The sequence below is a fragment of the Nicotiana sylvestris genome, chromosome 2 (assembly GCF_000393655.2).
Source record: "Nicotiana sylvestris chromosome 2, ASM39365v2, whole genome shotgun sequence".
NCBI lineage: Eukaryota > Viridiplantae > Streptophyta > Magnoliopsida > Solanales > Solanaceae > Nicotiana > Nicotiana sylvestris.
Window position 1 is genome coordinate 25,411,482 of NC_091058.1, and position 13,798 is coordinate 25,425,279.

The window sequence follows — 13,798 nt, forward strand, 5'->3', positions numbered from 1 at the left end:
GTTCTCTCATGAAGTTTGTCAAATCATCAATACAAGAGACGCATAACTTATCAATTTCCTCTTTTTTTATGATGACAAACTTAGAATTGATATTCCCCTTGAGAACCAGATCTCCACATTGTCCCCCTACAAATTAGCTATATTTCCCATGAGAACCAGAATAAAGGAACTAATCACAACTAGTTCATCAAGATTGTTTGGTAAATCATCAAAATACAAAATAACATAACTTATTATTTCCCTATTTTTGATGATGACAAGCCCAAAATTAATGTTCCCCTTGAGAACCAGATTCTTCACATGTTTCCCTGTGGATCAGACCTATAATCAACATGTTATCAGCAACGTTCCCCCGGCGAAGTACAGCTATCTTTCATGCACAACACAACATATCAATTCGATTATGTTCCTCCCTCATATTGACACCTATATAACTTTCCCCTTTTGGCATCATTGAAAAGAATAACAGAAGAAGCACAACCAAAAAGAAGTTCAGCAACATTAACTCATGTCACTTGGCAACACATCATAAACAATAACAAGAACAACAAGTGAATGTCATTGCACAAAATAGAGTGATTGCCCATAGTAGAGTAATTATAATAAAAGCATAGTAGTTTGAACAATACAAAATATGACAATTTAAATAACTAAAGTACTAATGTCATCAAACATAAGGATCAAAAGAAGATAGAAATTCAAGGGAATTTGGAAGGAGTGAAAGACATGGATCACTGAGCAGGTGGAAAAGAAAGGGGCTAAAGCCTTGATGAGCTTGTCCATTCGTCCATTCACAATCCTTTGATCAATGATCATCTGCTCTCTTAGGTCCTCCACCTATTTTCTGAATCTTTCATTCTCACCCTTCAACTTAGCATTCTATTCTTCCAAGGGTCCATGGGGATCCGGTTCTCTACCTATCTGAGCAGGCTGAACCATCAACCAGATCAGCAAGAATCTCATCAAGCTTCTCCTCATCAAGTACAAACTCAGTTCCATGTACCTATAGCATCATAGTATCACATACAACATAGAAGTTTTTATTTCTTCTTCATAAACGTTGGGACTTGGAGGAACAAAGAGGTAATTCTATTTTTGGAACTTAACAAGGTCAAGAAGTTCCTCCATTTTTTAGCAATATCAAAGTCAACACTCTACCTAACAGCACTTTCTGAGACTTCAGAGTCATCTGCCTCTCAAAACCCGATAAGTCAACTTTTTGCTTATGTAAGGAACCAGGTTCCTCACTCACACTACCCTTTCGTTTCCTGAGCGGCCATGTCTCCCTCTTCTTATTCTCAATCTGGTCACCCTTATCATTTGTTGCATCTTTCTCATCCAACTTTCTTTTCTCCAATTTGTTTTTTCACAAGTGAAGATTTTTCCACTTCATTCTGTCTTCCACAATCACCACATCAGCAAGTCACATCAATCCAACTACTTTTCATCAATCCTTTTCACTGGATCTGAAGTTAGTTTAAACACAAAACTCAAAAAGAAAAAGATCATCATTAGAATTAACATCTTGAGAAGGACTTGAGGGATCATGTCCCTCATTCAATTTTGCCTTTTTCACCACATTCACCAATTTCTCTATCCTTCAAGACTTCTATAAACCCAACAACAATTTCAGCCTCACGCTCTAGAATATTAGCTCTACCCTGTTCCCTTCACTTAAACTCCTATCAAAATATACTAAAGATTCTTGGGTTTTTTATTCAGATAGAGTTAGGATTTTGGAAAGTAATAGAGTTGGGTTCACTTTTGGCATATTTGGAAAGAAGGATTCCTTGTGAGACAAGGTTGATTTTGGTTTTGAAGAAAAGAATCGATTTTGGTTGGGTATAAGAGAAGGAAGTGATTTTTGGGGCAACAGGTCAGTTTAGAAAAAAATTAACATTTTGGACTTCAAAAATTAGGAGAGAGTCGGGAATAATTTAATGACATGACACTTCAACAGATTAAAAAGGCATACAGTATTGAAGAGACTACCTGAGTCACAGGAACCAAGTTCCTTGACGGGTTTTAAAAATTTGAGCAAAAACTCCTAGAAATGCAATGTCACTCATACTTGTTTTCTCCTGAAACTGCTATGTGTGTATACCTGTAATAGTATGGAATTGAGTTAGATGCCACCAGAAAAATACTTTTTAGTATTATACATTTCCTTCTTTACATAGCCAATCATCAAGGGACCCGGTCCTTAGTTGAGCTTGCTCAACCCATTTCTAGACGATCTCTTTCAAAGTGTTCTCTGCTCAGTTCTTTGGTGAAGATATATGTTACCTGATCTTCCTTCTTGCAAACTTTCATACAAATAAGCCCTTTAAAAGGTAATATCGCACATCAATATGATTTATTTCCTTGTGTTGTACCGGGTTCTTTGTAATGTTTAGAGCACTTGTATTATCACACAACAATGGCATACAATATGTAGGCACACCCATATCTTCTAGTTGTTGCTTGATCTACAACAGTTGAGCACAAGAAGAGGCAACATCCACATATTCATTTAATGGTAGAAAGAGGCACATTGTTTTATTTCTTTGTACCTTATGAGATCAAGCATGACCCCAGAAAATGTGGCATTTCAGATATTCTCTTTCGATCCACCAAATATCAACATGATCGTATCAGCATATCCAACCAAGTCAAAATTATCTCCCAAAGGATAGAAAAGGACCAAGTCTTACGTTCCCTTAGGATACTTCAAACTTCTTATGGCAGCCTTCAAGTAAGATTCTTTTGGGCTTGATTGGAAACCTAGAACACAACCCAACACTAAAAACAAAATCAGTTTTGCTAACAGTCAAGTACAGAAGAAATCCAATGATACTCCTATACATAGTTTCATTGACAGGAGAACCATGTTCATCCATGTCTAAACGAGTAGTAGTGGAAATAGGTGTATCAATGGTCATAGCATTCTCCATCTCGAATCTTTTCAGCAGCTCATTGAATTACTTAAACTTTAGAATTTGAAGGACTGGATTCCTCCATATTTGAAACATCATTGACATCAACAAAATTATAACTTCCACTTCTTTGTTCTGCATTAGGAGTGCATGATGCAACATCAGAAACCTTATGTTCAGCTTCAGTCGAGGTGATAAAGGGTCTAGGTTCTTCTGTGCCTTTTGGAGATTCTACTGTATTTTTTTCATCACTCTACTTGACTTGACACATCAAACCAGTCTTTCAATTTGCAATATCTATAGCTTCACCAGGAGCATTTGTAAATTCTCCATCTTCATCTTCTTTGTTATGTGACCCTTTGTCGCCATTCTTGAGAACAAAACATTTTGCATCCAAAGGCTCTCAGGTAAGTCAGCTTGGATTTTATCCCATTGATCAGGTCATAGAGAGACTTCTCGAGAAGGGACCTGATCATGCACTTGTTAATCAAGTAGTAGGCAGTGTTGACTACTCAGCCTACGAATCAGGTCCTTCATAACCAACTTGTTCATCAAATAAAAACTCACACTCCCAGTGGTCTGCGCCATAACTCAACATCATCATCAATGACACTTACGCATGTCAGATCACCACCATTCAGTGAATCAAGGTCTATAACATAGATTTTCTTGAACTTCTGGGCTATCAACACCTCTTCACCAGTTTTGAGATTGGTGACAATGAAAGATTTGGACAAGAACTTCACTTCATTTTCCCTTATCACAGATTTGAGACACCCTCAACAAGCTATAGTTCAAGCCATTCACATGGTACATATTTTCAATTTGCATAGGAGAGTGTTTTTCCAATTTTTCCAACACAAAAAATATAGCCCTTTTTTCCATTTCGAAAAAACATACTTCCACATTGGAAGGCCTAGAGTGAGAGGAAATCATCCATTCTTCTAGTCATATGCTTAGAGCAGCCGCTACCCATGTACCATTTTTTGACTGCTACCTCTTACTCCAGCCTGCACACGAAATCACTGATTAGACTTAAGAACCCAAGCCAGCTTGGGTCCCTTACAAAGATAGAATGGGCGGATCAAACTTCTTTTTGCCCATGCAGGCAACATATATTTTCCTCTCAGAGGACCAGGTTCCACAATAGTATGCTTCTTTTCAACAAAAACTTTATTTTTTCTGTAGAGACTAAAATTTATCTTTACAAGAGTCCTTGTAATGACCAGTCTCAACACAATGAGTGCACAACCTATTATCAGCCACAATTACATAGTTGCTATGAGGATTATAAAAGGTTTTAGCTTTTTGGAACCCAATTCGTTGCCTGTTTCCACCATTACTCTTGTACATCGACGTTATTACATCAGAAGACCGGATCCATTTAAGTGACTTATCAAGATCATTTTTAATCCTTTTTAAATCCTCCTGAAGTTGTCTATTCTTTTCAAGCTCAGCAACAAGACTTGTTTTAACTTTATTAATCTCACTCTCAAGTTCAAGTTGAGCCTCACTAGCCACTTCTTTACCCTTAGTGTTGTCCATCCATTTTTTTGTTTGGTTTTTCAACAAGTTATGTTCTCTAGTTACTTCTTCCACTTGTTCCTTCAAGTCTACAATGAAAACTACCATATCATCCCTCTCTTGTTCTATGTCACCAATTTCTTCTATTAAAGAATTTTTCTCATTAATGAGGCTATGATAGGCATCAATTAACACATTTGCTAAGGACATCAATTTTTTCTTAGAATAAGTTTTTAAATTTCTTTGAACATCAAGAAAACTTACCTCATCTTCCTTCTTGTCCTCGTCATCATCATATTTAGCCACAATGCCTCGCCCTTTTTTCTTGCGAAATCGGGTTTCGACATTGATAACTCTTTTAAGGAAAGGTTTTAAAAGAGAGAGTCGTCACCTAACAGATTAAGGTGCGTTTGGGCACCTATTTGCAGATAACTCTGGATTAACTAGTTGCGTCACCAAAGATCGGGTAAGAGCTCAAATTACTTTGAGGAGAAGGTGTTAGCCACTCCTCAAGATCCACAACAGTGGGTCCCGACCGAACTTGAATTATATGAATTAGTCTAACTGGAAGGACAAATAAATAAAATGATTGATTTTAAAACAAAGATGGGGGGGGGGGTCCCTAATTTTTTAGCCTAAAGGATCACAACGTGCAACATAAATAATACTTCATAACTCCCTCAAGGTGGGGTGTTACTCATATTATTCAGCGGACACAGACTATCATCTCCTACTACCCGATTTCTATCTTTAAGTTGTTCACTTAAAACGCACTAGTCAATTCTAAGTCGTACCCTACGCGTGCACTACCCGTCCCATACTAGGCATTTGGACCTCTATATCAGGGTGGTTCTAGACCTTAACTTAGGCTGCTCAATCATGAAAAATACTAGGCGACATACAAAACATTTTGAACTTTCAATTATAAGCAAATAAGGGCTCAAGTTGGCCTCCGCACTTAGACAACAAATGCACGCAAAAACCTGATTAACAAAGACTGTTGCAGTTTTTAACAAGTTGAAGTGTAGAAACCTATAAGCAGGATCTCTATGTGATTCTGAGTTTAATGAGTGGGCAATTTACAATCTCTGAAACCTACATGGTTGCTTACTGATTACAGTATAAGAGATTAAACCTATAGGTATGATATCTAGGCATTTTATGCAATAACTAATAATGGTAATCGCAGGATTATGTTCAGAATTGGTCAATTAAGTCCTATAAGCATGGTTTCTAGTGATGATAATTAGCACAACATTTGAAGACTATTAAAGAAACGAGTAGGACAATTAATTAAACTGATTCAGACCCTATAGTCATGAGTTCTATGATTAAAACTGATTTTAGATCTTATAGGCATGATTTCTAACAAGTAGGCATAGAACATCTTTGAACCAAATGAAGAACCTATAGGCAGGATTTCTACAATAACTGGAAAGTAACACGTTTTGAGCAAAGATAAAATACGTATAGGCATGATTTATAACACATGATAGCTAACATGTTTGAATATAATAGGATATTTTAAATAAGTAATGAACTTATAGGCAGGATCTCTATCCATTTCAATGTAAGTATGAGATAAAAGCCCTTTCCCCAATTTCAAAATACCCCAAAATATTATTACATGAATTATTACAGACACAGAATGAATAAAATAAATTATAAAGTAAAATAGCTATATGGAGCCTACAGCAGGCCCAAAAGGTATACCTGGCCAGGCCATGTCATTCTCACAGTTCACAATAGTCCCAAAATTACATGTTCATGGACATAAAACAGCCAGAACTTGAGGAATTCCCCCAGTGGTCTTAAAACAGAGTTGTGCATATAGAACCAAGACCTAGTGTGTCAGAGTTCCCAAGGGCTTCAAGAACCCAGGGCAGTGCTCACACTAGGGAGGTTAGCAGAGATAATTCAAAGGAGAAACTAGGGACCAAGCCCTAGTGTGTCAGAGGTCACAAGGGCCTCAATTGGACCCCGAGAAGTGCTCACACTAGGGAGGCCAATAACAGAACCTAGATAGCCTTGGCTTTCAGCCGGCTAAGAATAGGAATTTGGAATGCCAAAGTAACAAGTAAGGAGGGTAGATAGAGGTCACTGAACTGAACATACAACACAAATAGTCAAGCAAGACAGTAGGTTCAGCAAGGTGCACATAACAAAGTATCATATAAACCAACATCATAGGAATTAGGAGAAGAGACAGGTTTGGAAGCATACATAGGTTGCACTAGTGGACATCTAAGGGTCTAAATTAACTTAATCTCACCTAATGCCACATTAATCAATGCTTGAACACAATAGAGGGATACACATTTTGATAACCACAGAAAGGGGATCACAACAGCTAAACTAAGACATACTGGGAAACATGTTATCATAAGAGTTTTAGAAAATAGAGTTGGAAATTCAGGAAAACATGAAACGAGTTTGAGCAGGTCTTAAAATACTCTAATATACACAGGACTCATTGAAAGTTCATTCAAATCAAAAGACTCTCATAGAGCTAAGGCATTATTTAAGCATAACATGCAAATCAACATACAACCACAGTACTGAAGTCCAAATTGACATGTTAAGATGCTATATGGGTATAGAACTAATCCTAGGAGATAAGAGATCACAAGATGCAGATTATGGTGAAGCATGACATGAACAGTAGACATATTCTCAGGCATCAATCAACACAGAATGATATCAAAGATGAACACCGTCACAGTTGAACCAAAGTTCAGATACATGTGCAGAAAGAAGGAAAGAAATTAAACATTGCGAAGGTTTAAACACTAACCAATAGAGAGCTAAAGGAATGCAGAGTGTAGAAGTAAAAACCCAAATCCCCGATGCTTCAAAGTTCAAAAGAGCCTCGAAAATGGGCTCCGAGAAAATCTTGCACCGGAGGAGGTTATTCAATAGTTTCAAAGAGTTTGAAAGTAACAGTGGGTGAACGAGAGAGTAGTGGAAAAATAGTAGTCCAAGTTCCCCCTCAAACCTCTTCTGATAGGGGTTTATATAGCAGAAATCAAACAAGTAAACATGGAAACAAATTATTCGAACACAAATGGAAAAGATATACTAGAATCAGTCGGAATCAATTTTAGGGTAACTAATGTGAGCACGTGATTTTTGCCTCACGAAAATTACTCCAAAACAAAATTAAAAAAAAAGTAATGATAAAATAATTTTTTGCTTAGTGTACAATTTTTAGAATTTGAGTGGCATTTATTAAATATTTGTGTTATGTCCGTAAATGTCTACTTTGTTTGTTAAAATGAAAAATAAAATAAAAAAACACAAGTTGCATGCATAATTAGGATTTAATTATGCATTTAAGAGTTAATTAAAATAAAATCACAAAAAAAAAAAATACGCATTTATTCTATTTTAAATATTTCACTGTGTGATTAATGTTTTGTCTATGTGTTAATAGTTGTTAAAAGTAATTAATATTTTGTAAGAGTAATTTTGTTTTTATAATTTTAATTAGGATTTTAATAATTAAAGAATAAAATTGGAAATTGAAAAGAGTTGATTAAAATGTAAAGAAAAACGGACTGGGCCATTTATTTGACAAAGGTCATTTAATTACAAATGCAAACCATACAGCGTCGTATGGTTGCAATAGATCGGGGCCGTTCATTACTTCTGATCCAAGGGCTCCCAGGATTTTGACCTAACCCGTGATCCCTACCCGAGCCGACCCATTCCCCAACTAAACCAAAACGACGCCGTTCATGTAAGCATATAGATCCTGGCTATCCATTCTGCCTGATCTAACGGCCAGTATCAATCCACCCCATCCCTATATAAATCCAAATCCCTACCCCGCCCCCTAACTAAAAACCCCCCCTCTTCACTATTCATCATCCTCTCCGAAAGCACACCCCTAACCCTAGCCGCCCTCATTCCCCATCGCCTGAAACCTGGCAGCAACAACGCCGTCGGTCACCACCTTAACACCCCTGAACCCCCTGACCATCCTCTATCCGAATCTATTAGCCACTGGGCTCGAATCCTCCTGAAGGTTCTCGAATCTTCATTTGAAGATTCGAGCCAAACTCGACCCTTTCCGATGACTTCCAAATTAACAACGTAGCTTCCCCTAACTACCCTAGCTATGGATCTGGTGTTGGTTTGGCTCGAATCACCTCAGAGTTCTTCGAATCTTCTTTTGAAGGTTCGAGCCAAACATGAACTCACTCAGATTCGTTCCAAACTAACACCAAATGACCCCTAGGCATCCCTCACCCTTGTGTCATCTTTGGTTTCTTTCGAATCTGCCCAGAAGTGTTCGAATTTAAAATCAAAGAATCTGAAACCCTAAAAAATTTCCAATCTTGGAATTTTTCCAATTCGAGTGAAGGATTGAGGTCTAAGAGACTTTAATCGAGGTATTCTCAATTGAGAATACTTCGAATAAAGTCTGTTCAGCCTCAAAAGGGTCCGAATCCAAGTTGAGTTTGAGTCCGTATGAAATTGAAGATTCAGAGGTATTTTCCTATTTCTTTTGTTTCCTACATATGTTGTTGCCTATTTTAGTTGTCTGTTAATTTTTCATATTTTTGTTTGATTAATTCTGTTATTCTGTCTCATACCCGCTTACTTGATCAAAGTGTGAATTGTTTCTGTTGGTTATGTTTGTTTACAATGTGTGTAATCGACTCGATTAAGTTCGTCGATTAGTTACATTATGAATTCCCGTTTATGATAATACTGATTGAAACAATCTGTTTACCTATTGTTTGTGGACAATTGTTATAGATAATCAGTTTAATTAATACTCGTCAATTAAATCATCCTTGTTTATAATTCAATAAGTTCATCAAAAGGATGCTGTGTATGTGTTGATTTCTGAGCATAAGTTTCAGGGCATTATCAGTATATTGACAATGCTCCTGTATTTGTTTGGATCTTAGTTCAATGCTGAAATTCAGTTTAACTTGTTATGTTGAATTCAGTGTAATATTGTTGTGATGTTAGGTTTAAATTCAATTTCACAAATGTTGATTAGATACAATTTTGTTAGAAAAGTGCATTCTCAGTTAAGATTCAGTCCAGAACTTAAGAGAATTAGTTATAGCTGTTTTAAATCAGGTTGATAATTAGGTTTGAACAGATTTTTAAATCTGTTTTGTACTAGATTCTGATTTTTGTATTAAGGGCAGTAATAACAGTAGGATTTCAGGGTTGTTTTGGGAAAGAAATAGTAGGGTAATGTGATAATAGTAGTGTGCTGATAGTGGAGTGATAATGGCTATTACTTAATGAGATAATGGGAAACAAAGGGTAATGGGAATGCTGAAAATCAGGAAAAGATCACTTAATGAGATTTAATGTAGTAAAAGCAGTTTTTAATGGGAATTTCTGATTTATAAAAGAAGAAGGGGGTCCAAGCAGCACTAAAAGGAAAGGGGCAGACCTGTATAAATAGAGGGACTCAGATTTTAAAGGATCAGATTTTAGAGAGAGATTTCAAAAGAAAGAAAACTGATATCTGCTTTTAAGAGGGAGGAACCAGATTTTTTTACATTGAGATTTTAAAGGGAATCTGAAACAGATAGAAGAAAGAAACTGAAATCTGAAACATATAGAAGAAAGAAACTGAAATCTAAAATGTTATTTTTCTAGAATCTATCCGTTGTTTGTTTGTGGATATTGTTCGGTTTAAATCTGAAATTTTTCTCAAATTTCTGTCACTGTTCATCTGGGTTAACGGGTCTTGTTCAGACCTGCTGTGTTATTGGTATATTCTGCCGGTGTTTTGTTGCTGCTATTACTGCTGAAATTTACTCCTTCTACCTTCATTTCCAGGTACATATCTTTTAAACTCATGTTGTGAAAAGCTTCAACATGACAAATAAATGAAGCTTGGGAATTATAATTCTGTTTTCCATTCGTCTAAGTTCATTATTTTAAATTTTAGTTTTGTTTCATACTGATTAATATAGTAATATGCTTGATAGAATAACTATTAGTTGATCATTTCTCTTTTGAAATTCGTATGAGCGTAGTAATAATGTTGCCTATTTCGGAATCTCATTAAAAGCATAGTTATGATTGGATTGCAAGATAGGAAAATATGGCATAAAGATTGGCCATTAACTAAGCCTTGTGGCATTGTTAGTTGAATAAAGAATAGTATGAAAATATCAAAAACCATATTGCTAGTTTATTCTAATATCTGATTTAGTTGTGTATTGAATGATGTAAGTTGTACATTCATATATGGCATGATAACAGGTATATATAGAACCATAAGTGGAAGGTGATTTGATATAGCTCGTTACGATGTTAGAGTGTTATGAATGTTTCAGACGTACAATTATGTTTCATGTAAGGCAAATTTTATTGAATCGATTTGTATAATAATTCCCTTTCTTATCAACTTGATGTCTATCTACCATCGTAAACAAATTAACCAAACGATTACAACTTTGGATTAAAAACAAGTAATGTAGAAGGTGATTAGGTTTATAGATTATAACATTTTTTTTAAAATATAAAAATAGCATTCGCCTCAAATAGAATAATGAAAATCCTTCGAAAATATCACTTCCTTTCTTACATCAATTCTTTCCCAATTTTTATACGTAATTTGCACGTTGTTTATTTGGGTAGGCAAATATTGCATTCACTAAATGGTAGTATTAATCACACGTTGTTTATTTTTACTCCTTAAATTCGAATGGTTTGAGGATATAATTCATACGCGAAAAAATATAATTTGCGATCAACATCCAATAAATTGTAAATTTTTTCAAGGAATTTAGAGACTAGAGGAATATTTATTTCTCATGATGTTCACATAAAAATACGTGGATATAATAAACAATCTGTAAACAAATTTATACTACCATCAAGAATATTTTTGTGATACGTTCGCGTAACCTGATTATATTTCTAAAAAGCAATTCAGATTATGCGTTCGCGCAACTTCGAGTTAATATTTAATAAAAGGGATTTTTCGGAGAATAGCAAATTAATTTCATAAAACCCGAGATGTGCGGTTCACTATTTAAGAAAGGCGAATGTTCTTAATTTTATTTTAAGCGCAATTTCGAATATCAAATAAATTTTTTTATAATAAAAATATAAAAATATTATCAACCTTTTTGTGTACACGTATGCGTGGCACAATTCTCTACAATTATAAAAGGTATATAATACGAATATGCGTACGCGTGATTCGTTTATATAATTATAAACAATCCAAACAAAAGCGGTAATAAAATCGGGCAACAAGAAAAAGGGTATTTAGCAAATCAAGATAATTAAGTCAAATATAAAAATGGTTAAGCGACCGTGCTAGAACCACAGAATTCGGGAATGCCTAACACCTTCTCCCTAATTAACAGAATTCCTTACTCAGGATTTCTGGTTCACAGAATAACAAACAAAGTCATATTCTCCTCGATTCAGGGATTAAAACCGGTGACTTGGGACACCTTAAAATTCCCAGGTGGCGACTCTAAAACAAACAAACAAAACCCGTTTCGACTGTCCTTTAATTGGAGAAAACTCCCCACGCGCCTCGCACGGGCGCGGTAAAAAGGAGGTGTGACAGCTCTGGCGACTCTGCTGGGGACTAAAACCAGAATCTCTGGTTCAGGGTTTAAGAATTCGAGCTTAAAATAACTGTTATAGTTGGCTTTATTTATTATCTGATTTTTACATTATATATGCTCAATATGCTAAATGAAATTTTTACTGCTTAAATATTATTTGAATTGTGCATATACAATTGCTATAAAACCTCCTTCTTTCTGAGTCTTCTGAATTTTTGGTGCACACGTGCGCGTGGCCCACCTTTCTGTTAAAGGTCATACCAAATAAGACGAAGTTGGGACAAGTAACTAGGACGGGTAGACTTTCGTGCTCCCGGTACGTTGCCCCCACTTCGGCTCAAATTGTCCGTTTGGGTGAGCCAGGTTTAGAACAATATGCCTTAGGTTTTTCACCTAGAATAACTCAGCCATGTACCGGATCCCTAGTAGGAACGTCTATTTACATCATGTACATTTGGCCTTGGAGACTCAACACAGGGGTTGGGTCTGTCTAGGACAGGTGAACCCAAGATGAAAAGACTATCCTGATGCATCCTACTTGCTACCTGTGCATTCATTTGCCTCGGATTTGCTTGTTGACCAGCTTAATTGAAATCATTGTGAGAGCCGAGCAATAAAATGGGTTGTTTTAGAAAATTCCCAAAAATAGTTTTAAATCTTGAAAAAAAAGTGTTAAATAAATCAAAATAATTTTTTTGTATATTTTCAAAATGAGTCTTGATTTTGTTAAAATTAAATTTCAGATACAAAATGAGCACCACGCAAAACCCCCCGTCCACGAATACAGACGAATTTCTATTTCAGCTTCAAATATGGTGGTATGAGTTAGGCGAAGATGGTCAAAAATGGGTCGTCAAGCATTTGGGAAATCTCACGGATATTATGAAAGTTAAACCACGTGATGATCTGATTGCGGCGTTAGTAACTTTTTGGGACCCTGTTCACAATGTCTTTCGTTTCTCTGATTTCGAGCTTACTCCTACATTAGAACAGATAGCTGGATACGCTGGTTTTGACGGAAGTCTAAGAAATCAAAACCTGATATTCACAAAGGCTCCCTCGGTACATCGATTCTTCGGTCTTCTGAACATCAGTAGTCAAATCAGGAAAAGCAATGTCACCAATGGATGTTGTTCTTTCAACTTCTTGTATTCAAGGTTCGGAAAGCCAGATGGATTTGAAATTCATGAGAAAGGCCTTACTAACAAGCAAAATAAAGACACCTGGCAGATTCACCGTCGCTTCGCCTTCATGGTGGCTTTTCTAGGAATCATGGTCTTCCCAAACAAAGAGCGAAAAATTGATATTCGCACGACAAAAGTTGTACAGGTCCTCACCACCAAGGAAAATCACACTCTTGTCCCGATTATTCTCTCAGACATTTATCGGGCGTTGACTTTGTGTAAATCAGGGGCAAAAGTCTTCGAAGGATGCAAAATTTTGTTGCAAATGTGGGTGATTGAACATCTCCAACATCAGCCCAAGATCATACAGTATGGGCCAAGCAATGATAATTTCATCGAGAGTTATGAGGAAAGAATAAAAGATTATAAGTCCCCAGAAGGGATAGAAGCCTGGGTATCTCATCTAAGGGCTTTAACGTCAAATCAAATTGAGTGGACTTTGGGATGGCTCCCGATGAGGGAAGTGATACACATGTCAACCTCAAATAGTTATTTGCTATTATTGGGATTGAGAAGCATCCAGCCATATGCGCCACTAAGAGTTCTAAGACAACTAGGGAGATACCAAGTAGTTCCTGATGATGAAGATTTGAGTATGCAAGTAATC